Source organism: Dendrobates tinctorius, unplaced genomic scaffold, assembly GCF_039654945.1.
Source record: "Dendrobates tinctorius isolate UK_male_01 unplaced genomic scaffold, ASM3965494v1 ptg000192l, whole genome shotgun sequence".
Lineage (NCBI taxonomy): Eukaryota > Metazoa > Chordata > Amphibia > Anura > Dendrobatidae > Dendrobates > Dendrobates tinctorius.
This window is the reverse complement of record NW_027361859.1, coordinates 9,642,501-9,670,051: the sequence shown is the minus strand read 5'-3', so window position 1 is coordinate 9,670,051 and position 27,551 is coordinate 9,642,501. Positions and strand designations below refer to the sequence as shown.

The 27,551-nt window shown below is 44.7% G+C and overlaps 1 protein-coding gene and 1 pseudogene across 1 annotated transcript in view; one reads left to right on the top strand and one right to left on the bottom strand.

The window, feature by feature from the left end:
- Positions 1-1,965: 1,965 nt before the first annotated feature.
- Positions 1,966-27,551, top strand: part of LOC141055866 (uncharacterized) — a 363,279-nt gene continuing 337,693 nt past the window's right edge. The window contains 1 exon segment of the mRNA XM_073552584.1: positions 1,966-2,008. The gene's annotated coding sequence lies outside the window, so the exon portion shown is untranslated.
- LOC141055964 (RNA-binding protein FXR1 pseudogene) overlaps positions 13,327-27,551 on the bottom strand; it is a 15,239-nt pseudogene continuing 1,014 nt past the window's right edge.

The following is a 27,551-nucleotide window of genomic DNA, read 5'->3' as shown; positions in this document are numbered from 1 at the left end:
ACGGCTCTGCTCCTTACACCTCGTACACACACGGCTCCGCTCCGTACACCTCGTACACACACGGCTCTGCTCCATACACTTCGTACACATACGGCTCTGCTCCTTACACCTCGTACACACGCGGCTCCTCTCCGTACACCTCGTACACACACGGCTCTGCTCCGTACACCTCGTACACACACGGCTCCACTCCGTACACCTCGTACACACACGGCTCTGCTCCATACACTTCGTACACATACGGCTCTGCTCCTTACACCTCGTACACACACGGCTCCGCTCCGTACACCTCGTACACACACGGCTCCGCTCCGTACACCTCGTACACACACGGCTCCGCTCCGTACACCTCGTACACACACGGCTCTGCTCCATACACTTCGTACACATACGGCTCTGCTCCTTACACCTCGTACACACGCGGCTCCTCTCCGTACACCTCGTGCACACACGGCTCTGCTCCATACACTTCGTACACACACGGCTCTGCTCCTTACACCTCGTACACACGCGGCTCCTCTCCGTACACCTCGTACACACACGGCTCTGCTCCGTACACCTCGTACACACGCGGCTCCTCTCCGTACACCTCGTACACATGCGGCTCCGCTCCGTACACCTCGTACACACACGGCTCCTCTCCGTACACCTCGTACACACACGGCTCTGCTCCATACACTTCGTACACATACGGCTCTGCTCCTTACACCTCGTACACACGCGGCTCCTCTCCGTACACCTCGTGCACACACGGCTCTGCTCCATACACTTCGTACACACACGGCTCTGCTCCTTACACCTCGTACACACGCGGCTCCTCTCCGTACACCTCGTACACACACGGCTCTGCTCCGTACACCTCGTACACACGCGGCTCCTCTCCGTACACCTCGTACACATGCGGCTCCGCTCCGTACACCTCGTACACACACGGCTCCTCTCCGTACACCTCGTACACACACGGCTCCGCTCCGTACACCTCGTACACACACGGCTCTGCTCCTTACACCTCGTACACACGCGGCTCCGCTCCGTACACCTCGTACACACACGGCTCCGCTCCGTACACCTCGTACACACACGGCTCCGCTCCGTACACCTCGTACACACACGGCTCTGCTCCGTACACCTCGTACACACACGGCTCCGCTCCGTACACCTCGTACACACACGGCTCTGTTCCGTACACCTCGTACACACACGGCTCTGCTCCGTACACCTCGTACACACACGGCTCTGCTCCGTACACCTCGTACACACACGGCTCCGCTCCGTACACCTCATACACACACGGCTCTGGTCCGTACACCTTGTACACACACGGCTCTGCTCCGTACAGTTAGTACAAACACGGCTTCGCTCCGTACACCTCATACACACATGGCTCTGCTCCTTACACTTCGTACACACACGGCTCCGCTCCTTACACTTCGTACACACACTGCTCCGCTCCGTACACCTCGTACACACGCGGCTCCGCTCCGTACACCTCGTACACACGCGGCTCCGCTCCGTACACCTCGTACACACACGGCTCCGCTCCGTACACCTCGTACACACGGCTCCGCTCCGTACACCTCGTACACACACGACTCCGCTCCGTACACCTTGTACACACACGGCTCCGCTCCGTACACCTTGTACACACACGGTTCCGCTCCGTACACTTCGTACACAAACGGCTCCGCTCCGTACACTTCGTACACACACGGCTCCGCTCCGTACACCTTGTACACACACAGCTCTGCTCCGTACACCTCGCACACACACAGCTCTGCTCCGTACACCTCGCACACACACGGCTCTGCTACATCCCCCCTGTAAACCCCTCCTGACTCCACACATAAACTTCCCCTCATCCAGCACCATGACAACCAGCACAGCAGAGTCCTGCATACACTGAGGCCCCTGATCATGTGACCCCTGACTCCTCCCCTCCCGTGACCTCATCACAGGTCCTGTGCACACAGAGCAGCCATATATGTGGAGTGCGGCTCTGCAGGTGGAGGTAGGTGCTGGAGATTCCCCATTACTGGGCGTGGGGGACATTAACCCCTTCAGCACTGAGACTCTTTTGGGGTCTTTGTTGCCACTTTATAAGAATCACAACGTTTCTGTGCTGTTTCCTGTAATAGATACATACGGGGTGGACACTGACAGCCTGGCGCCTCTGTGCAAGAAATGTGTCTGGGGCCCCTTCCTTTTATGGTGACAAAGCTACATATATATATATATAGCCACACACACATACATGAATATATATTATATAGTCTCCTTTATTATGTAAATTGCTGTCCCTTACACAGTGCCCTCTCATGTTATGTACACTACCACCCCTTACATATTGAATTATATAGAGCCCTGTTTTTTATTACATACCGTCCTGTCTTGTTAGCTGTATAATGAAATGATGGCTGATGGAGCATGGGAAAGCTTCCGTTCTAATGGAGGAACTGATGGACTGGTAGTCTGGTCATCTGCTCCTCGCTCAGCAGTCATTTTATTTCTAAAAAGAGAGCAGACTATGTAATAGTGAATAACAAGAATACACTGTGCAAGAAACAGCACTGTGTATAACAGCAGAGGAAGCTATATAATAAGGGACGGCACCATATATAACTAGAGAGGATGGTACGTAATAAGGGACGTGTTATACATAATAAAAGAGGAAACTATGTAACTAAGGATGGTGTTATGCAGAATTAGTGAGTACACTGCATACTAAGGGGCTGTGTTATACATAATAAGTACATATACTATATGCTAAGGGACTGTGTTATACATAATAAGTACGTACACTATATACTAAGGGACTATGTTGGACATAATAAGCGATAATGTCTTCCTCCACCTTCCCTTGTTCCTAAGGCCATTATAAGTCCCCCTTCCTCCCATCCCAATCCCCCACACCCCTCATTGTCCTCCTCCCCCCGCATCCCATTATTGTCCTCTCCCCCACCCCATCATTGCCCTCTTTACCACCTCCATTATTTTCTTCTCCCCCAACACTATCTTTGCTTTCTCCCCCACCAATCCCCTCATTGCCCATTCCACCACCTCCATCATTTCCTCCTCCTCCACCACCCCCATTATTGCCCTTTTCACCACCACCATCATTGCATTCTCCCCTACCACCCCATCATCATTTCTTTTTCCCCCACCACCCCATCATTGCCCTCTCCATCACCCCCATCATTGCCTCCTCTCCATCACCCCCATCTGTTATGAATGGGTCACCGAGGAGAAAACAAAACAAAACATGCTAAGTCACAAAAAACCAGAGAGGTTGGTAACTATGCAGATTGCAGATCCCTGATCCTAACCACACAACTAGCAGCAGCCGTGGAGCATACCTACGATGGTCCTAGACGCTTCGTCACAGCCGGAGGACTAAATAAGTCTGAAGCAAGCACTTTACATTTCAGAGGGGATTTGTACAGACAATAGACATTACAGCATAACAATAATCACATAGATCATAACAGATACCAAGAGGAATGAGGGCCCTGCTCACAAGCTTACAGTCTATGAGGAAAGAGGTAGACACGAAAGGTGGGTGGTAACAGTTGCCCTGATTGTATGGAACAGCCATAATGTTAGGTGTGTGACAGTACGGACACAGAGGGCTAATGGAGGCATAAAGCATGTGGGAGAATGATGCGGGGAACCTGGTTATGGTAAAACTTTTGGCTCTGCCACACAGGGATAGATTAGGTTAATGTGTTGAGGTGGTAGACCAGTCTGAATAAATGCGTTTTCAGGACACGCTTAAAATTGTGGGGATTGGGGACTAATCGTATTGACCTGGGAAGTGCATTCCAAAGAATTGGCGCGGCACGTGTAAAGTCTTGGAAACGGGAGTGGGAGGTTCTGACTATTGAGGATGCTAACCTCGGATCATCAGCAGAACGGAGGGCGCGGGTAGGGTGGTATACTGAAACAAGGGAGGAGATGTAGGGTGGTGCTGAGCCATGGAGGGCTTTGTGAGTGAGGGTAATAAGTTTATACTGAATTCTGGAGTGGACGGGTAGCCAGTGTAATGACTGGCACAAGGTAGAGGCATCGGTGTAACGACTGGTGAGGAATATGATCCTGGCTGCAGCATTCAAGACAGATTGGAGAGGGGAGAGTTTGGTAAGAGGGAGACCGATTAGAAGAGAGTTACAATAGTCGAGACGAGAATGAATAAGAGAAACAGTAAGAGTTTTTGCAGAGTCAAAAGTAAGAAAAGGTCGAATTCTAGAAATGTTTTTGAGGTGCAGATGACAAGAGCGAGCCAGTGATCGAATGTGGGCGAGCATGCGCAGTCACGGGTACAAGTGGCTCGGTCGCAATCAGTTTATCTGGCATTTCAGTATAAAGCACGGGGGAAATAGGAGAGCAGGGCAGGCCAGACAGGTTCTGGTAGTGGGAGACTCAATTATTAGGGGAACAGATAGGGCAATCTGTCACAAAGACAGGGATCGTCGAACGGTGTGCTGCCTAGCTGGCGCTCGAGTCCGACACATCGCTGATCGGGTTGACAGATTACTGGGAGGGGCTGGAGAGGATCCAGCGGTCATGGTGCACATTGGCACAAATGACAAAGTTAGAGGTAGGTGGAAGGTCCTTAAAGATGATTTCAGGGAATTAGGCTGTAAGCTTAAAGCAAGGACCTCCAAGGTGGTATTTTCGGAAATACTTCCTGTACCACGTGCCACGCCAGAGAGGCAACGAGAGATTAGGGTGGTTAATAAGTGGCTCAGGAATTGGTGTAGGAAGGAGGGGTTTGGGTTCCTGCAGAACTGGGCCGACTTCTCAGTTGGCTACAGGTTCTACGCTAGGGACGGGCTGCACCTCAATGGGGAGGGTGCCGCTGTGCTGGGGGAGAAAATGGCTAGAAGGTTGGAGGAGTGTTTAAACTAGGGACGGGGGGGAGGGTATTCCTTTTATAGGAGGGGAAGACAGTGCAGATAGAGACCTGGGCACAAATAATGACATTGGGGGTGGAGGTGGCATGGGGGGTGGGGTTAGAACAGTTAATAATTTAAGAAAGAATAGAGGTACAGAGAGATACATAAAGTGCATGTATACTAATGCCAGAAGTCTCGCCAACAAAATGGAGGAATTGGAGTTAATGTTGTTGGAACATAATTATGACATGGTGGGGATATCTGAGACATGGCTGGACGAGAGCCACGACTGGGCGGTTAATTTACAGGGCTATAGTCTGGTCAGAAATGACCGAACAAATAAGCGAGGGGGAGGCGTGTGTTTATATGTAAAATCATCCTTAAAACCCATCCTTCGTGATAATATATATGAATCTAATGAAAATGTAGAGTCCCTGTGGGTAGAGATAAGGGGAGGGGGGAAAAATAATAAATTACTGATAGGGGTTTGTTATAAATCTCCAAAAATAATGGAAGCAACAGAGAATATCCTCATAAAGCAAATAGATGAAGCTGCGACTCAAGGAGAAGTCATTATTATGGGGGACTTCAACTACCCTGAAATACATTGGGGAACCGAAACCTGCAGTTCCAGCAAAGGTAATAGGTTTCTGACAACGATGAGAGACAATTACCTTTCACAACTGGTTCAGGACCCAACAAGAGGGGGGGCACTGCTAGACCTAATATTAACCAACAGGCCAGACCGCATATCGAATGTAAGGGTTGAGGGTCACTTGGGTAATAGTGATCACAAATTAATAAGTTTTCATGTATCCTTTAATAAGATGTGTAGTAGAGGGGTTACAAGGACACTAAACTTCAGGAAGGCAAATTTCCAACGGATGAGAGATGATCTTGGTGCAATTAACTGGGACGATATCCTGAGACATAAAAATACACAAAGAAAATGGGAGACGTTTATTAGCATCCTGAATAGGACCTGTGCACAATATATACCGTATGGGAATAAACATGCGAGAAATAGGAGGAGACCACTATGGCTAAATAGAGCTGTAAGGGGCGCAATAAGAGATAAAAATAAAGCATTTAGAGAATTAAAGCAAGTAGGTAGTGATGAGGCATTAAATAAATACAGAAGATTAAATAAATTCTGTAAAAAGCAAATCAAGACAGCAAAGATTGAGACAGAGAGACTCATTGCCAGAGAAAGTAAAAATAATCCCAAAATATTCTTTAACTACATAAATAGTAAGAAGCTAAAAAATGATAGTGTTGGTCCCCGTAAAAATAGTCTGGGTGAAATGGTGGATGAGGATGAGGAAAAAGTCAATATACTAAATGACTTTTTTTCAACAGTATTTACACAAGAAAATCCCATGACGGATAACTTGATCAGGGATAAAAATTCTCCATTAAATGTCACCTGCTTAACCCAGCAGGAAGTACGGCGGCGTCTACAAATCACTAAAATTGACAAATCCCCGGGCCCGGATGGGATACACCCCCGAGTACTGCAGGAATTAAGCACAGTCATAGATAGACCACTATTTTTAATCTTTAAAGATTCCATAATAACAGGGTCTGTACCACAGGACTGGCGTATAGCAAATGTGGTGCCAATATTCAAAAAGGGGACAAAAACTGAACTTGGAAATTATAGGCCAGTAAGTTTAACCTCAACTGTGGGTAAAATCCTGGAGGGTTTTCTAAGAGATACTGTACTGGAGTATCTGGAGAAGAATAACCTTATGACCCAATATCAACATGGGTTTACAAGAGACCGTTCCTGTCAGACTAATCTGATAAGCTTTTATGAAGAGGTAAGTTCCGGACTGGACCAAGGGAATGCAGTGGACGTGGTGTACATGGACTTTTCAAAAGCTTTTGATACGGTGCCACACAAAAGGTTGATACATAAAATGAGAACAATGGGGATAGGGGAAAATATGTGTAGGTGGGTTAAGAGCTGGCTCAGGGATAGGAAACAAAGGGTGGTTATTAATGGAGCACACTCGGACTGGGTCACGGTTAGCAGTGGGGTACCACAGGGGTCAGTTTTGGGCCCGCTTCTTTTTAACATATTTATTAATGACCTTGTAGGGGGCATAGAGAGTAGAATTTCAATATTTGCAGATGACACTAAACTCTGCAGGGTAATTAATACAGAGGAGGACAATTTTATATTACAGGAGGATTTATGTAAACTAGAAGCTTGGGCTGATAAATGGCAAATGAGCTTTAATGGGGATAAATGTAAGGTCATGCACTTGGGTAGAACGAACAAGTTGTATAATTATGTGCTTAATTGTAAAACACTGGGCAAAACAGTCACTGAAAAAGACCTGGGTGTATGGGTGGACGACAAACTCACATTTAGTGGCCAGATTCAAGCAGCTGCTGCAAAGGCAAATAAAATAATGGGATGCATTAAAAGAGGCATAGATGCTCATGAGGAGAACATAATTTTACCTCTATATAAGTCACTAGTGCGACCACACTTAGAATACTGTGTACAGTTCTGGTCTCCGGTGTATAAGAAAGACATAGCTGAACTGGAGCGGGTGCAGAGAAGAGCGACCAAGGTTATTAGGGAACTAGGGGGTCTGCAATACCAAGACAGGTTATTACACTTGGGGTTATTTAGTTTGGAGAATCGAAGGCTTAGGGGTGATCTTATTACAATGTATAAATATATGTGGGGACAATACAAAGACCTTTCTAATGATCTTTTTACTCTTAGACCTGTGACGGGGACAAGGGGGCATCCTCTACGTCTGGAGGAAAGAAGGTTTAAGCATACTCACAGATGCGGATTCTTTACTGTAAGAGCAGTGAGACTATGGAACTCTCTGCCATATGATGTTGTAATGAGTGATTCACTACTAAAATTTAAGAAGGGACTGGATGCCTTTCTTGAAAAGTATAATATTACAGGGTATATACACTAGTCTCCTTAATATTGCGTTGATCCAGGGAGCTAGTCTGATTGCCGTATGTGGAGTCGGGAAGGAATTTTTTTCCCCAATGTGAAGCTTACTGTTGCCACATGGTTTTTTTTTGCCTTCCTCTGGATCAACATGTTAGGGCAAGTTAGGATAGGATATGGGTTGAACTAGATGGACTTAAAGTCTCCCTTCAACCTTAATAACTATGTTACTATGTTACTATGTTACTTTTGGACATGCATGCTAGAGGATGGACATTATGGGTCCTCTAGCGCATGAGAAGCAGCGCAGGCACAGTACATTATTTTAGACAGACGCCATTCTTTATGTCCTATGATAATTCACCTCTAGGAATGGGAATGGGTCTCCTAGTCTGGGAAGTGGTTTTGGATGATGTGGGATATTATAATATTATTATTATTATTATTTATTTATATAGCACCATTGATTCTATGGTGCTGTACATGAGAAGGGGTTACATACAAATTACAGATATCACTTACAGTAAAGAAACTAACAATGACAGACTGATACAGAGGGGAGAGGACCCTGCCCTTTCAGGCTTACATGCTACAGGATGGTGGGGAAGGAGACAGTAGGTTGGTGGATTGCAGTAGTTCCAGTGTTGGTTGAGGTGATATCTCCGGTATTGGTGAGAGAGAAGGAGGTAGCGGGGTCATTGCAGGCTGTAGACTTTCTTGTAGAGGTGGGTTTTCAGGTTCCGTCTGAAAGATCCAAATGAGGTTGATAGTCGGAATTGTTGGGGCAAAAAATTCCAGAGGACAGGGGCAATTCGGGAGAAGTCTTGGAGGTGGTTGGATGAGGAGCGAATAAGTGTGGAGGAGAGAAGGAGGTCTTGGGAGGACCGAAGATTACGTGAGGGAAGGTATCGGGAGATTAGTTCAGAGAAGTATGGGGGAGACAGGTTATAGATGGCCTTGTAGGTCAGTATTAGTAATTTGAACTGGATACGCTGAGGGAATGGGAGCCAGTGAAGAGATTTGCAGAGGGGAGAAGCGGAGGAGTAGTGAGGAGAGAGATGAATTACTTGGGCAGCAGAGTTAATGATGAACTGGAGAGGTGCGAGTGTGTTAGCAGGGAGACCACAGAAAAGGATGTTGCAGTAGTTGAGGCGGGAGATGATGACGGCATGCACAAGCATTTTAGTAGATTGAGGGTTGAGGAAAGGACGGATTCTGGAAATATTTTGGAGCTGGAGGCGACAGGAGGTAGAAAGAGCTTGGATGTGTGGTTTGAAGGACAGGGCAGAGTCAAAGGTTACTCTGAGGCAGCGCACTTCCGGTACTGGGGAAAGCGTGATGTCATTATTTGTTATAGCTAGGTTGGGTAAGGAAGATCTGTCAGATGGAGGAAAGATGATGAGTTCAGATTTGTCCACAAAGAGGATATGGCTGATAGACAATCTGGGATTCTGGACAGCAGAGAGGTGACGTCTGGGCCAGAGAGGTAGATCTGAGTGTCATCAGGATAAAGGTGGTACTGGAATCCGTGGGACTTTATGAGTTGCCCCAGACCAAGTGTATAGATTGAGAAGAGTAGGGGTCCTAAAACAGAGCCTTGGGGGGCTTCAACAGAGAGAGGGTGGAATGAGGAGGTGGTGTGGGAGTGGGAGATGCTGAATGTGCGGTTGGAAAGGTATGAGGAGATCCAGGATAGGGCGAGGTCTTTGATGCCGAAGGAGGAGAGGATCTGTAGTAGGAGGAAGTGGTCAACTGTGTCAAATTCAGAGGACAGGTCTAGAAACAGGAGTATAGAGTATTGTCCATTTGATTTGGCGTAAGTAGGTTGTTAGTAATTTTGGTCAGGGCTGTCTCAGTGGAGTGATGGGGGCGGAAACCAGATTGTAGATTGTCAAAGAGCAAGTTAGATGATAGGTGGGAGGAAAGTTCAGCATGGACGTGCTGCTCCAGGAATTTGGAAGCGAATGGGAGCAACGATATTGGGCAATAGCTGGACATAGCGGTTAGGTCGAGGGTTGGCTTTTTAAGGATAGGTGTGATTGTGGCATGTTTGAAAGCAGAATGGAAGGTACCAGACGTTAGTGATAGGTTGAAGAGGTGGGTTAGGGATGGGATAAGAGTGGTGGTGAGGTTGGGGAGGAGGTGGGATGGAATGGGGTCAAGTGCACAGGTTGTGAGGTGCGATTTGGAGAAGAGACAATTAAGCTCCCCTTCAGTGATGTTGGAGAGTGAGGTTATGGGGTTTGGGCATTGGCCTGGTATACAAAGGGGTTGTGGTGGTTGAACGATGAAGACTTGCCTTGTTTAGTCAATCTTATTTTTGAAGTGTGTGGCAAAGTCCTCGGCAGAGATAAGGGAGGTTGGAGGGGGCAGTGGTGGGCGGAGGAGGGAGTTAAAAGTTTTGAATAACTGTTTGGGGTTGTAAGATAGGGAAGATACGAGGGTTGTGAAGTAAGCCTGTTTAGCAGAGGTGAGGGCAGATTTGAAAGCGAGTGTTGCCTGTTTGAATGCGGTGAAGTCGTCTTGCGAATTTGTTTTCTTCCATCGCCGCTCTGCAATCCTGGACATTTGCCGGAGCTTTTTAGTGGTGTTATTATGCCAGGGTTGTCTGTTGATACGTCGCATTCTGCCATGAACGAGAGGGGAAACCGCGTCAACAGCTGATGCGAGAGTGGCATTGTAGAAAGCAGTGGCAGTGTCTGTGTCGTGGAGTGAGGATATGGATGCCAGTGGTAGAATAGAGTCAGAGAGCATGTGGGTGTCTAGGAGTGCAAGGTTTCTTCTGGGGTGCGCATGTTGCTGGACATGGGTGACAGGGGAGGAGGACAGGATGAGAAAGTGAGTAGAGGGTGGTCAGATAGAGGGAGAGGGCAGGTGGTGAAGTTAGAAAGAGAGCAGAGACGGGTGAAGACCAGGTCCAATGTGTGTCCGTCTGTGTGGGTGGCTGAGGAGGACCACTAAGTAAGTCCAAAGGATGAAGAAAGGGACAGGAGTTTGGATGCTGCTGACTGAAGGGTATCAGTGGGGATGTTGAAGTCATCCATGATGAAAGTGGGGATGTCAGTTGAAAGAAAGTGAAGAAGCCCGGTAGAGAATTGGTCAATGAAGACAGTGGTCGGGCCTGGAGGTCGGTATATGACGGCCACTTGGAGGTTGGAGGGAGAGTAGATGCGGACAGAGTGGACTTCAAAAGAGGGGAGGATAAGGGAGGGAAGAGGTGGGATTGGGTTAAAGGTGCAGTTTGAAGAAAGGAGGAGACCCACTCCTTCACCATGTCTTTTGCCAGGGCGTGGAGTGTGGGTGAAGTGGAGGCCGCCGTAACACAGCGCAGCAGGGGAGGCGGTGTCAGAGGGTGTCAGCCAGGTTTCTGTGAGGCCGAGGAAGGCAAGATTGTGAGAGAGAAAGAGGTCATGAATCACGTGGAGCTTATTGCAGATGGAGCGGGCATTCCAAAGTGCTCCCTAGAGAGGGAGCAGGAGGTTGGGTGTCAATGGCACAGGTTTTAAGTTGGAAAGATTGCGGTAGTTCTTATTAGATAGGGAGTGGTAGAAAGGGGTAGTAATCGGGGTATGAGCTGTGGGGGTCCAGGATTGGGAGATATGTCGCCAGCAGTGAGGAGAAGCAGAGAAAGTGAGAGCAGATGGGAGGAGAGTGGGCAGCTTGTTTTATGTTTCATTCGGACAGGTTTGAGGTTGAGGAGCAGTTCAGCAGAGGAGGTCAGGTGGGGAGGAAAGAGGGAAGGGGAGATGATTATTTGGTTAGAGGGTGCTGGGGTTTGGGGATAGCGAAGGAGGGTGAGGATTAAAGGAGCAAACACTGTGAGGCCATATGTAAACATGGTGGAGGAGTAGGAGGGTGAATAGAAAAGCTAGATCCAAGTAATAAGAAGTGCTTACCCAGCAGACATACCCAAAAGAGACAGGTACATAGTGTGGGGTCCTGACTCCTGCCATGACTAACTGCCGTAGTAATAACTGCAGCTTCACGATACTTTGCTGCAGTGATACTTATGCTGCAGGGAGACACTTGCCTAACCCACACACGTGCCCCCCTAGGAAGCATCTGAATATATAGGACTGAGTGGAGGATCAGGTGAGAGGGATTGTGGGAAATGATTTGGGATAAATTACCAATTGCCTAGCACACCAGGGGATGTTAGACAATCAAAGGCACAGGGCCTGGCTACATCCATATGCTAGTAAAACCTTGCACCTGATAACATCTCTACATGGATGTTTTGCCTTCTTCCACGTATGACGCTGTGTGGATTCCAGCATACGGCTTAACCTTTCATCCACTCCCAGAAACAAGATTGCATGGGTGCTTAAGTTTATATTTATTGTGATGATATGGATAACAATGGGAGATAATAACAGATGGTATAGTAGAACACAGTAGTAGATGAGATCAGGGGTTGTTGTACAAAGTTGTAGATGATATCAGAGATTGTTGAACACAGATATGGATGATTCAGATATTGTTTATATTGTACACAATGTGGATGATTCAGGTAAAAACTATAAAGAACAGATAATATAGCATGTCAGTACTGGTAGACAATATAGAATACACAAATACTGGCAGGTAATAGCAATGATACAGAATGGTGTCATGTCAATAGCATGCATTATATAGAAGCTGAGCAATATAACATACACAGCAGTAAAGGAGAAATATATCTAAAACAACTAATGGCTGCCAGCTTGCACTCACTGACAAGAGGATGCATATCCAGAGGATGCATATAACTATTATGCAGTGTAATAACATTACAGGAGCTGAACATGCATTGAAAACATCATGGGGGGCTGCATTATGGCTGCTAATACAGATGCATAACTCATAGTTGCATTAACCTTACCGGAATCCGCTTGTTAAAGCAATGGTTTTGCAGAGAGCTGAGCTGAGTACATGTGAGCTACTCAGAAGACAGATGAAAATGGTTACATGTTGTTGACCTGGGCAGGAAGAAGGGCCTTTCTGAACAGTTAACCATTTGGGAGAACAGAAGATTACAAACGCAAGAATAAAAAGAGAAGGGCAACTTTTGACAACTACTGGCAATAACTGGAACAGCACTTAAAAATCTGTTGCTGCACAGAATGGGCAGAACAATGGACACCTGGCTATTGCCCACTAAGCTTGGCCCAGAAAATGGAGAATTAACCCCATCGAACATGAAATGCTGGAACAAAACTTCCAAGCCCATATCACAGAAAATTGCCCTTTCTGTGATGCATATCTCCTCCTGTGGTACATTATCAGGGACCCTGTCACATATCCCCCTCCCCTGACAAAAGCTGTGGGGTTTTGCACCAATCATTACTCGACCAGAGAATCCTCTCTGTGTCGATGGTCTGATTCTGTGTTGTCACGTGAGTTATTGAGTTACTGTCTGGGTGCCTCAGCCCTGTTCTGACAGAGTATTTGACACATTTAGAACGTCTGCGCCTTATATGAAAACATTTTTGGCAGTCTCCCTGTTGGCGACTTTCTTTAACTCTTTTACCAAGTGGTAAAGGAGTTAAAGACATCTTTCCTTCCGAACTCCGCTCCGGAGCTTTGATTGCTACTAGACTTATAATAGGGAACTCTATGACCTCGGTCCCTTTTAATCCTGGACCTATTTCCATGAACAGTTGAGGCATTCCTTCCCACTGCTGCTTGGTTTGAAAGTCGCGGACTCACATCTATTTGTTGCAGCTGTGCGGCAATTTTATATTTTTCAAGCCTTAACTGCTCAATTTCTTTCAGGTATGCCACGTAGTATTGAAGGAACACCTAATAAATATATATATCTCTATATGTAGAAATGAATTAATGTATGTGTGTATCACCAATCAATCACGAAGCATCTTTCATTTCACCAGAGCTGTTCAAAAGAAGCTCAGCTCTGATTGGTTGCTACGATCAACAGTTTTCCTTGCAAACAATCACTAAGCAGCTCTCATTTCACCAGAGCTGGTTAAAAGTAGCTGAGCTGTGATTGGTTGCTATGACCAACAGTTTTCTCACTGCATGACAACACCTCAGCAGACACTGACATGGTGGAAGAAATCTAGCATCCCCAGGAACATAAGCTCCCAGCCATTGTCTGCCCCCCAGAAAGGAGCAGAGAGCACATGACACAAATGAATCCCCCCCCCTCCCGTGGATCAATGGTATTCAAGTTAGGGCAGATCCACTCAGCGTTTTGGTACTGACCCCAGGCCTTTCTTAAAGTGATCTCTGGTATGGAAGGCAGGGCAAATCAATCCAGTGCTTTGGTTCTGACCCCCCATGTCTCTCTTAAAGGGATCCTCGGTATGGAAGTCAGGGCAATTGCCTTCAAATGCTCTGGTACTGACCCCAGGCTCTCTTAAAGGGATCTCCTGTACGGAAGTTAGGGCAAATCCCTCAGTGCTCTGATTCTCACCCCAGGGTTCTATATTAAAGGGATCGATCATTGGTATGCAAGTCAGAGCAAATCCATCCAGCGCTCTGGTTCTGATCCCAGGCTTTCTTAAAGGGATCCCCGGTATGGAAGGGATGATGTGGGATATTAGTGGTAGTTGTCCGGTGGCTCTGGCTGATGGGATGATGTGGGATATTGGGGGTAGTAGTCCGGTGGATTTAACGGAATGATGTGGAATATTAGTAGTCCGGTGGCTCTGGCTGATGGGATGATGTGGGATATTAGGTGTAGTAGTCCGGTAGCACTGGCTGATGGGATGATTTGGGATATTATAGTGATTGTGGCTATGCGGAGTGGGCGGGGCAATACACTCAGCTTTATATATATATATATATATATATATATATGTATATAGATATAATCATTATAATTTGTTATAACTAACCGTAGTTAGTTACTATGCCCGGGCAGTCACGGGCTCTTCAGCTAGTATATATATAATTGAATGTATGTGTGTATCACCAACCAATCACGAAGCATCTTTCATTTCACCAGAGCTCTTTAAAAGAAGCTGAGCTGTGATTGGCTGCTATGAGTTTCCTTGCAACCAATCACTAAGCATCTTTCATTTCACCAGAGCTTTTTAACCCCTGAACCCCCAAGGGTGGTTTGCACGTTAATGACCGGGCCAATTTTTACAATTCTGACCACTGTCCATTTATGAGGTCATAACTCTGGAACGCTTCCATGGATCCTGGTGATTCTGACATTGTTTTTCTCGTGACATATTGTACTTTATGTTAGTGGTAAAATTTCATTCATGTATCTTGCGTTTATTTGTGAAAAAAGCTGAAATTTGGCGAAAATTTTGCAAGTTTCCAACTTTGAATTTTTATGCCCTTAAATCACAGAGATATGGTACACAAAAATCTTAATAAGTAACATTTCTCACCTGTTTACTTTACGTCAGCACAATTTTGGAACCAAATTTTTTTTGTTAGGAAGTTATAAGGGTTAAAAGGAAGGGAAGCAGCGCCATTTGACTTTTTTGGCTGGAATTGAGATCGGACGCCATGTTGCATTTGGAGAGCTCCTGATGTGCCTAAATAATGGAACGCCCCCCCACAAATGACACCATTTTGGAAACTAGACCCTCCAAGGAACTTATCTAGATGTGTGGTGAGCACTTTGAACCCCCAAGTGCTTCACAGAAGTTTATAACGCCCGAGCGTGAAAATAAAAAAAATCATATTTTTTCCACAAGCATGACCTTTTAGTCCCCAATTTTTTTATTTTCGCAAGGGTAACAGGAGAAATTGGACCACAAAAGTTGTTTTCCAATTTGTCCTGAGTACGCTGATACCCCATATGTGGGAGAAAACTTCTGTATGGGCACACGTCGGGGCTCGGAAGGGAAATAGTGACTTTTTGGAATGCAGACTTTGATGGAATAGTCTGCAGATGTTATGTTGCATTTGGAGAGCTCCTGATGTGCCTAAACAGTGGAAACCCCCCCACACACACACACAAATGACACTATTTTGGAAACTAGACCCTCCAAGGAACTTAAAGCAAAAAACACAAATATAACTAAAAAGTTGTTTTTTATTTGTTTTTTATTGTTTTTTATTTATTTTTTTTTTTTTTGTTTTTTATTTCCTCCAAGGAACTTATCTAGATGTGTGGTGAGCACTTTGAACAACCCATATGTGGGGGTAAACCACTGTTTTGGTGCAGAGCTTGGAAGGGAAGGAGCACCGTTTGATTTTTTCAATGCAGAATTGGCTGGAATTGAGATCAGACGCCATGTTGCGTTTGGAGAGCCCCTGATGTGACCAAACAGTGGAAACCCCCCAATTCTAACTCCAACCCTAACCCCAACACACCGCTAACCCTGGCTCTAATGGTAAAATGGAAATAAATACTTTTATTTTATTTTATTATTTTTCCCTAACTAAGGGGGTGATAAAGGGGGGTTTGATTTACTCTTTATAGCAGGTTTTATGTTTGGCGGCTGTCACACGCTAAAAGACGCTTTTTATTGTAAAAATAGTTTTTGCATCACCACATTTTGAGAGCTATAATTTTTACATATTTTGACCCACCGAGTCATGTGAGGTCTTATTTTTTGCGACAAGTTGACGTTTTTATTGTCACCATTTTTGGGCACGTGACATTTTTTGATTCCTTTTTATTTTGATTTTTGGGACTCAGAATGAACAAAAAGCAGCATTTCATGAATTTCTTTTGGGTTTACACCGTTCCGCGTGTGGTAAAATTGATAAAGCGGTTTTATTATTCGGGTCAGTACGATTACAGCGATACCTCATTTATATAATTTTTTTATGTTTCGGCGCTTTTATACAATAAAAACAATTTTATATAAAAAATAGTTATTTTTTGCATCGCTTTATTCTGCAAGCAATAACTTTGTTATTTTTTTGCTGATGACGCTGTGTTTGGGCTCGTTTTTTGCGGGACAAGATGATGTTTTCAACGGTACCATGTTCAATCATATCTATCATTTTGATCGCGTGTTATTCCACTTTTTGTTCAGCTGTATGATGATAAAGCATTGTTTTTTGCCTAGGTTTTTTTTTGAAGGGGTTCACTAAAGGGGTTAACTAGTGGGACAGTTTTATAGGTCGGGTCGTTACAGACACGACAATACTAAATATGTGTACTTTTATTGTCTCTTTTTATTTACAAAAAAAAAAGAATTTATTAGGGATTTTTTTTAATTTATTTAGGATTTTTTTTAAAATTATTTTTACACTTTTTTTTCACTTCATTATATTGTCGCAATGTGGAACAATATAATAAAATGTCAGATCGCTGATCTGACAGTTTGCACAGCACTCTGTCAGATCAGCGATCTGACAGGCGCTGCACAGGCTTCCTCAGTGCCTACTCTCAGCAGGCACAGAGGAAGCCGCCTCCCTGCAGGACCCCGAAGGCCCCTGCGGCCATATTGGATCCGGGGGCCTGCAGGGAGGAGACCTTTGGAGCTGCACAGCACATCGTGCTGCTCCGAGGGTCTCAGGGAAGCACACAGGGAGCCCCCTCCCTGCGCAACTCTTCCCTAATCCCCCGGTACACTGTGATCATGTTTGATCGCAGTGTGCCAGAGTTTAATGTGCCGGGGGCAGTCCGTGACCGCCCTGAACATAGTGCTGGGTGTCAGCTGTGATAATCAGCTGACACCCGGCCGCGATCAGTGGCGCTCCCCCCTGGGGGCGCCGCTGATCGCTATGACGTACTATACCGTCTCCAGTCATACGGGCCTGAGTACCGTGGACAAGATAGTATGTCAGAAAGAGGTTAAAAGAAGCTGAGCTGTGATTGGTTGCTATGAGCAACAGTTTTCTCACTCCACAACAACACCTCAGCAGACAGTGACTAGGTTGGAGAAATCTAGCATCCCTGAGAACATAAGCTCTCAGACATTTTCTGCCCCCCAGAAAGGAGCAGAGAGCACATGACAGAAATGAATCCCCCCCCCTCCCTGCCCATATACCCATCACACATCCTCCATCCCATAGGCACATCTTCCCTCTTAAAGTGATGTCTGGTATGGAAGTTAGGGCAAATCCCTCAGCACTCTGATTCTGACCCCAGGCTCCTATTAAAGGGATCATTGGTATGGAAGTCAGGGCAAGTCCATCGAGCGCTTTGGTTATGACCCCAGGCGTCTCTTAAAGGGATCCCCGGTATGGTAGTTAGGACCGTTCCACTCAGCGCTATGGTTCTGACCCCAGGGTCTCTTAAAGGGATCATTGGTATGGAAGTTAGGGTAATTCCACTAAGCATTAGTTCACCTCAGGTCAGCCAGGGGACTCTGCGCAGCCTCACTGACGTCACTGGCTGACCTGAGGTGAACTAATAAGCGTGGGAAAAAATGCAGAAATTTTCCCATGCTCATTAGTTCCTCTCCGGGCACTCAGGGAGGCTGCGCAGAGATGAAATAATGCATTCTGACAGTAGTTTACAGAGGGGCTGGTCGCATTAGCACCAGTCCCCTTTGTTAACCAGTTAACACCTTCTGATGGATTGCAGAGGGGGACGTGACTGAGCAGCGGAGAGGTAAGGATATTTTTGCTTTTTTGTTTTATTTTTGTTACAGGTCCATGGTTTAGTTTTGGATTAGCAGAGGAATAAATCTTGTCAAAAACTTGGTGCCTTTATTTCACTAAAAGAATTTTTCATTAATGTCTGTGTGTGTTTTTTAATAATTTAATAGTCTAGGGTTAATAATGGATAAGTGTCTAATTGACACCTCTCCATTATTAATCGGCTTAAGGTCACCTTCCAATTGCAAGGTGACATTAACCCATTAGCAACCGCTACAGGGCAATGGGAATAGAGAGGCTAAGTGCCAGAAAAGGCGCATCTTATAGATGCGCCTTTTCTGGGGTGTCTGGGGGCAGATTTTTGTAGCCGGGGGGCAAAAACAATGGTCCCTTTCAAGGCTATTAAAATCTGCCCTCACTCACCTGCTTTACCTCTCTGGTTGCGATTTTACCGCAGGAGCCCACACATTTTTTTACAACGAATTAACCCCTTAATTTAACACCTAGATGTACCAAATTTTACACACAAACCATACTCTAATTATTAGTCAGGGACATATAAAAAATACATGAAATGAAATGGTTTACTGTATGTAAACCATGTGTCATTTCATGTTGGGTTTTGTATTGATTTTACAGAAGCTGGCAATTGAATTAGTGGCTATTATGCTATGTAGAACTCTATGAAATGTAAATATATATATATATATATATATATATATATATGTATATATGTGTGTCTCAATGACGTGTGTGTATATATATATGTATTCTATGTGTATATTTCTATTCTTTCGTTTCTTTATTAAACATGTCAGTGTGATTTTACTGTTTCGCAAAATGAATTGCCAACTTTTGTTAAAGGACACCAGGTGCGTATTTCTCGCAAGTCACACGTCTGGTCCATGTGTAATCTGTATTTTTTGCACCCCCATAGACTTGCATTGGCATATTACAGGTATAATACGCTGACAATCGCAGCATGCTGCGATTTTCTCAGTCCGTAAAATACGGCCGAGAAATATACGGCTAATGGGAGCTGCCTCATAGAAAGTCATTGGTCCGTGTGCAATGCGTGCTTTTTACGCCTCTCACTCGTCTGTATTTCTCTAGTGTGACAACGGCCTTATAGTAAATGTGGCTATAAGGAGTGGGCGGGGCTCTACACTCACACATATATATAATCATTATAATTTGTTATAACTAACCGTAGTTAGTTACTATGCCCAGGCAACGCCGGGCTTTTTAGCTAGTAATAATAATAATAATAATCTTTATATAGCGCCAACATATTCCGCAGCGCTTTACAGTTTAACAGTTTCAAAACACAAGTCATAAGTAACAACGTTAACAATACAATAATTAAAGCAAAATAAGACGACCCTGCTCGGGAGAGCTTACAATCTACAATGAGGTGGGGGAGATACAAAGTACAGGTGTGTATTTACAATGGTGTATTTACAATGATGGTCCAGCTATCTTGAGGGAGTGAGGGATGGATGGAGATACTGAAGGGGCTACACATGCACACTTACTCATAGAATGACTTTGATTAGTGAACGTGATAGGCCGCTCTGAACAAATGAGTTTTGAGGGAGCACCTAAAAGTATGCAAATTGTGGATAGTCCTAATTTCTTGGGGTAGAGCATTCCTGAGGTTTGGTGCAGCTCGGGAGAAGTCTTGGAATCGGGAGTGGGAGGTATGGATTAGTGCAGAGGTTAGTCAAAAGTCGTTTGCAGAGCGCAGCAGTTGGTTAGGCCGATAGACAGAAATGAGGGAGGAGATGTAAGGGGTTACTGCACTGTGGAGAGCTTTGTGGGTGAGAACAAGTACTTTGAATTAGATCCTATAATGAATGGGCAGCCAATGTAAGGACTAGCGAAGAGCGGACGCCTCTGAGTACCGATTAGCCAGATGGATGACCCTGGCTGCTACATTATGTATGGACTGGAGAGGGGAAAGTCAAGTAACTGGGAGGCCAATTAATAGAGCTTTTGAGCAGTCCAGGCAGCAGTGGATCAATGCGACAGTGAGGGTTTTTGTTGTTTCCATAGTGAGAAAAGGGCGGATTCTAGAGATGCTCTTTAGGTGTAAGGCAAGAGCGGGCAAGAGATTGTATATGAGATGTGAAGGATAGATTGATGTCAAACATAACACCCAGACAGCACACCTGCTGCTGGGGTGTTGTTATGGTGCCACCCACAGAGAGGGAACTGTCAGATTTAGGGAAGTTAGTAGACGGCGGGAGCAGAAGAAGCTCAGTTTTTGAGAGGTTGAGTTTCAGATAGAGAGCGGACATGATGTTGGAGACTGAGGACAGACAGTCACTGGTGTTCTGTAGTACAGCGGTGGTAAGGTCGGGGGATGACGTGTATAGTTGTGTGTCATCAGCATAAAGATGGTACTGAAAGCCAAATCTGCTGATGGTCTGTCCAATTGGGGCCATGTAGAGAGAGAAGAGAAAGGGGCCAAGGACTGAACCCTGAGGTAACCCAACAGCGAGAGGAAGAGGAGATGACGTGGAGCCAGCAAACAAAACACTGAAGGAGCAGTCAGAAAGATAGGAAGAGAGCCAGGAGAGAGCAGTGTCCTTATTGCCTAGTGACTGGAGCCTAGAGAGTTGGAGACGGTGGTCAACAGTGTCTAAAGCTGCAGAAAGATTGAAAAGAATGAGCAGAGGGTGGTCACCGTTACATTTTGCTGTCAGAAGGTCGTTGGTAACTTTGATGAGTGCAGTCGAATATAGGGGCGGAAGCTGGACTGTGAAGGGTCTAGGAGGGAGTGAGTGGAGAGGTAATGGGTAAGGCGTGAGTAGACTAGGCGCTCCAAAAGTTTAGAGATGAAGGTGAGATTGGAGACTGGTCTGTAGTTGTTTGTGCAGGATAGGTCGAGAGCGGGTTTCTTTAGTAATGGAGTAACGATAGAGTGTTTGAAGGAGGATGGGAAAATGCCCAAGGAGAGGGAGAGATTAAAGTTTGTAATTAGGTGAGTTGTGACGACTGGAGACTAGAGAAGATGTGAGGGAATGGGGTCGGTGGTGCATGTAGTCGCACGAGAAGAAGAGAGGAGTTGGAGACTTCTTCTGTGATGAGATCAAATGTGGAAAGTGAGCCAGGGGAAATGCAGGGAGGGATGGGAGTCACAGCATTTGGTGGTTGGGAGCAGATTTCCTGTGGGATATTATCTATTTTTTCTATAAAGTGGGAAGCCAGGTCATCAGCACAAATGTCTGTGATAGGGGTTTGTGCTTTTGGCCTGAGGAGGGAGTGAAAGGTGTCAAAAAGTTTCTTGGGGTTGTTGGATAGTGAGGAGATCAGGGTGGTGAAGTAGATCTGTTTGACAAGGTGAAGGGCAGAGTTATAGGTTCTTAACATAAATTTGAAGTGGATGAAGCCTTCTGGTGTGCGTTCAGCGCTCTTAAAGCATCACTGGAGAGGTTGAGTTTGCGATGTGATCCAGGGCTGTTTTACTCTGTGTTTGGAGGTTCTGAGGGTGAGGGGCGCTACTTGGTCAAGGGTGCTTCTAAAAGTGTCATTGTAGTGATGAACAGCCAGATCAGGACAGGAAAAAATGGAGATCATAGAATCATAGAATCGTAGAGTTGGAAGGGACCTCCTGGGCCATCTGGTCCAACCCCCTGCTCAAAGCAGGATTCGCTAAATCATCCCAGTCAGATGTCTGTCCAGCCTCTGTTTGAAGACTTCCATTGAAGGAGAACTCACCACTTCTCGTGGCAGCTTGTTCCACTCATTGATCACTCTAACTGTCAAAAAGTTTTTTCTAATATCTAATCTGTGTCTCCTCCCATTCAGTTTCATCCCATTGCTTCTAGTATTTCCTTGTGCAAATGAGAATAAAGTTGATCCTTCTACAATGTGACAGCCCTTTAGATATTTGTAGACAGCTATTAAGTCTCCTCTCAGTCTTCTCTTTTGCAAACTAAACATTCCCATATCCTGCAACCTTTCCTCATAAGACATGGTTTGCAGACCGGTCACCATTTTGGTCGCTCTTTTCTGAACTTGCTCCAGTTTGTTGATGTCTTTTTTAAAATGTGGTGCCCAAAACTGGACACAATATTCCAGATGAGGTCTCACCAAAGAGGAGTAGAGGGAAATAATGACTTCACGTGATCTAGACTGTATGCTTCTGTTAATACATCCTAGAATTGCATTTGCCTTTTTTGCTGCTGCATCACACTGTTGACTCATATTCAGTCTGTGATCTACTAGTATACCCAAGTCTTTTTCACATGTGCTGTTGCTTAGGCCTATTCCTCCCATTCTGTACAGTGGGGAAAAAAAGTATTTAGTCAGTCAGCAATAGTGCAAGTTCCACCACTTAAAAAGATGAGAGGCGTCTGTAATTTACATCATAGGTAGACCTCAACTATGGGAGACAAACTGAGAAAAAAAAATCCAGAAAATCACATTGTCTGTTTTTTTTTTCATTTTATTTGCATATTATGGTGGAAAATAAGTATTTGGTCAGAAACAAAATTTCATCTCAATACTTTGTGATATATCCTTTGTTGGCAATGACAGAGGTCAAACGTTTTCTGTAAGTATTCACAAGGTTGCCACACACTGTTGTTGGCATGTTGGCCCATTCCTCCATGCAGATCTCCTCTAGAGCAGTGATGTTTTTGGCTTTTCGCTTGGCAACATGGACTTTCAACTCCCTCCAAAGGTTTTCTATAGGGTTGAGATCTGGAGACTGGCTAGGCCACTCCAGGACCTTGAAATGCTTCTTACGAAGCCACTCCTTCGTTGCCCTGGCGGTGTGCTTTGGATCATTGTCATGTTGAAAGACCCAGCCACGTTTCATCTTCAATGCCCTTGCTGATGGAGGTTTGCACTCAAAATCTCACGATACATGGCCCCATTCATTCTTTCATGTACCCGGATCAGTCGTCCTGGCCCCTTTGCAGAGAAACAGCCCCAAAGCATGATGTATCCACCACCATGCTTTACAGTAGGTATGGTGTTTGATGGATGCAACTCAGTATTCTTTTTCCTCCAAACACGACAAGTTGTGTTTCTACCAAACAGTTCCAGTTTGGTTTCATCAGACCATAGGACATTCTCCCAAAACTCCTCTGGATCATCCAAATGCTCTCTAGCAAACTTCAGACGGGCCCGGACATGTACAGGCTTAAGCAGTGGGACACGTCTGGCACTGCAGGATCTGAGTCCATGGTGGCATAGTGTGTTACTTATGGTAGGCCTTGTTACATTGGTCCCAGCTCTCTGCAGTTCATTCACTAGGTCCCCCCGCGTGGTTCTGGGATTTTTGCTCACCGTTCTTGTGATCATTCTGACCCCACGGAGTGGGATTTTGCGTGGAGCACCAGATCGAGGGAGATTATCAGTGGTCTTGTATGTCTTCCATTTTCTAATTATTGCTCCCACAGTTGATTTCTTCACTCCAAGCTGGTTGGCTATTGCAGATTCAGTCTTCCCAGCCTGGTGCAGGGCTACAATTTTGTTTCTGGTGTCCTTTGACAGCTCTTTGGTCTTCACCATAGTGGAGTTTGGAGTCAGACTGTTTGAGGGTGTGCACAGGTGTCTTTTTATACTGATAACAAGTTTAAACAGGTGCTATTACTACAGGTAATGAGTGGAGGAAAGAGGAGACTCTTAAAGAAGAAGTTACAGGTCTGTGAGAGCCAGAAATCTTGATTGCTTGTTTCTGACCAAATACTTATTTTCCACCATAATATGCAAATAAAATGAAAAAAAAACAGACAATGTGATTTTCAGGATTTTTTTTTCTCAGTTTGTCTCCCATAGTCGAGGTCTACCTATGATGTAAATTACAGACGCCTCTCATCTTTTTAAGTGGTGGAACTTGCACTATTGCTAACTGACTAAATACTTTTTTTCCCCACTGTATATGCTTTTTTCATTTTTATTGCGCAGATGTAGTACTTTGCATTTTTCCCTGTTAAAAACAATTCTGTTAGTTGCTGCCCACTTCTCCAGTTTATTTATATCTTTTTGAATCCTCTCTCTCTTCTCTAGTATTAGCTATCCCTCCTAGCTTTGTGTCATCAGCAAATTTAATCAGTTTACCCTCAATTCCTTCATCTAAATCGTTGATAAAGATGTTGAACAATACAGGGCCCAGGACAGAGCCCTGTGGTACCCACTTGAGACATTCTTCCAACTGGATGTGCAGCCATTTACGACCACTCTTTGGGTCCGATCACTAACCCAGTTATGAATCCACCTAACAGTTGCCTTGTCCATTCCATACTTAGTCATTTTTTCAATAAGGATTGCATGAGATACTTTGTCAAATGCTTTGCTGAAGTCAAGATATACTATATCTACAGCATTTCCTTGATCCACCCAATCTGTGATTCCGTCATAGAAGGAAATTAAGTTAGTCTGACATGACTTATTAGTTACAAACCCATGCTGACTCTGTTTAATCACTTCATTCTTATCCAGGTACTGACATACATGTTGTTTAATAATTTGTTCAAAGATCTTTCCTGGTATAGAAGTCAGACTCACCGGCCTATAGTTGCCTGGGTCCACCTTCTTCCCCTTTTTGAAGATAGGAACAACATTTGCTCTTCTCCAGTCTTCTGGGACTTCTTCCTGTTCTCCAAGAATTTTCAAAGATTATGGAGAGGGGTTCAAAAATTTCTTCTGCTATCTCCTTCAGTACTCTGGGGTGTAATTCATCTGGACCTGGAGACTTGAATTCATTTAGGATAGCGAAGTGTTTCCTCACTATATTTCTGTTTATAGATATCCTGGATTCTTCTATTCCCTTAATAGGACAGTGAAGAACAGTTGATCTTACATTTCCTTTCTGAGAGAAAACAGATGCAAAATAGGAATTTAAAAGTTCAGCCTTCTCAACATCCTGTCTTACCATTTCATCATTTTCATCCTGTAAAAATCCTATAGCATCTTTGACTTTTCTTTTACTTTTGACATATCCCCAAAATCCTTTATTATTGCTTTTTACGTCTCTTGCAAGCCTCAATTCATTGTAAGCTTTAGATAATCTTATTTGTGCCCTGCTGGTTCTGTAGAATGCAGTATAGTCCTTTTTAGTTAAGGCCTCACCTCTTTCCATTTTATAAACATTTTTTTCTTTCTTTATGCAAATGTGCTTAAGTTCTGTGTTCATGAATCCTGGCCTCCTTAAATGCTTCCTATTCTTCCCTCTTTTCGGAATTGTTAATAATTGTGCTTTGAGAATTTCATTTTTCAAGATTTCCCATCCTTCCTGGATATTTTTGTCTTTAAGGATATCCAGCCATTGGATCCCTCCAATTCTTTTTCTGAATCCCTTAAAATCTGCCTTTCTGAAATCTAACCTTGACGTCTGAGTCTTCACAGGTCTTCCTCCTCTAGTTATCCAAAATTCTAAAATAGCATGGTCGCTACCTCCTAGGGTCCCAACCACTTTTACCTCCTCAACCATTTCCTCCCTGTTTATAAGGATTAGATCCAAGGTAGCAGTTCCCCTTGTTTTCTCCACTACCTTTTGGAAGATAAAGTTGTCTGCAAGAGAGGATAAGAATTTCCTTGACCTGTTAGTTTTGCCTGAGAGAGATTCCCAGCAAATGTCTGGATAGTTGAAATCTCCCATGACAACTATGTCATATTTTTTGGAGAACTTGGCCATTTGATGCATAAAGAGTTCATCCATATCTTCAGCTTGCACAGGCGGCCTGTAGCAAAAATGCCTACAATGGTGTCCTTTACATTGTTCTGTCCTTGTATTCTTACCCAAACAGTTTCCACAGAAATCCCAGTCTCTGAAGCTTCAATGTCTGTGCAGATATACACGTTTCTAACATACAATGCGACACCTCCTCCTCGTTTATCAAGTCTGTTTCTTGCAAATAAGTTGTATCCTTCTAGTCTTGTATTCCAATCATGTGCATTGTCCCACCAAGTTTCTGTGATTCCAATGACATCATATTTCTTTTCCTGTGTTAGTAGTTCCAATTCTCCTTGTTTGTTGCCCATGCTTTGTGCATTAGTATAGAAACATTTTAGTTTGTGATTGGTTTCTCTTTCTCCAATATTTTTATTAATTAGATTCTTTTGTCTTTGTTCTTCCTTTCCACTTCTAATAGCAGAGTTCTCAATAGCATTTGTCAGGTGTATGGCTTATTCTAGTCTTTTGCTTCCCTTCCCATGTTGTTCTAGTTTAAAGCTCTCCTTACAAGTGTAGCAAGGCGACTTCCAAATACATGTTTTCCAGTCTTCGTAAGGTGCACCCCATCTCTAGCAAGTAGTCCATCGTAAAGGTAATTCACTCCGTGATCCATAAATCCAATTGGGGACAGTGATGAGTGTAGGGAGTCTGAGAGTGTCTGAGGGTTAATGGCTTGTAGATTTCTGAATGTGTGGTAGGTGGGCGAGGATTTGTGAGCGTGAATGAGAAAATGTGGTCAGAGAGGTAAAGCAGTGAGTTATTTAGGTAGGAGATTGAACAGAGCCGGACAAAGACCAGGTCAAGGGTGTTACCGTCCTTGTGTGTCTTAGATGTTGAAAGCTGTGAGAGGCCTAGAGAAGTGGTTAATGATAGAAGCTGGGATGCAGATGTGAAGTGGGGCTGTTAATGGGGATAATGAAATCTCCCAGGATAAGGGTTGGTAGTTCTGAGGACACCAAGTGCGGCAGTCAGGCTAAGACGTGGTCAAGGAAGTCGGTGGGTGAGCCTGGGAGCCGGTATATGACCGCTACTCTGAGGGAGAGGGGACGGAAGCCTGATGGTGTGGAACTCAAAAGAAGGGAATGAGAGTGATGGAACTGGGGAGATGACCTGGAAAGTGCATTATGGGGACAGGAGTATGCCGAGTCCACCACCAAGTCTGTTTGTGGGTCTCAGGGAATGGGAGAATTGTAAGCCACCATGGGAAATGGCAGCAGGGGAGACTGCTTCAGAATACTGAATCCAGGTTTCAGTGATGGCCAACAGATTCAGAGAGTTGATCAGAAAGTAATTGTGCAGGAAAGGAAGTTTGTTACATACAGACCGTGGATTCCAGAGGGCACAATTAAAAGGAGATGAGGGAGTGCAAGTAATATTAATAAGATTATTATGGTTTCGATATAAGGTAGGGTAGGGGTTGAGGTTGGGGGATGGTGGATCAGGTTTGGGGGAGATGTGCCCCGAAATCAGTAGAAGTAGGAAGATAAAGAGCAAGTAGTTATTGGAATAGTAAGAACTTTTTTTCTGCGTTGTGTATGGGCAAGATGGGCAGAGATTTTTCAGGAAGGTGAGAAGT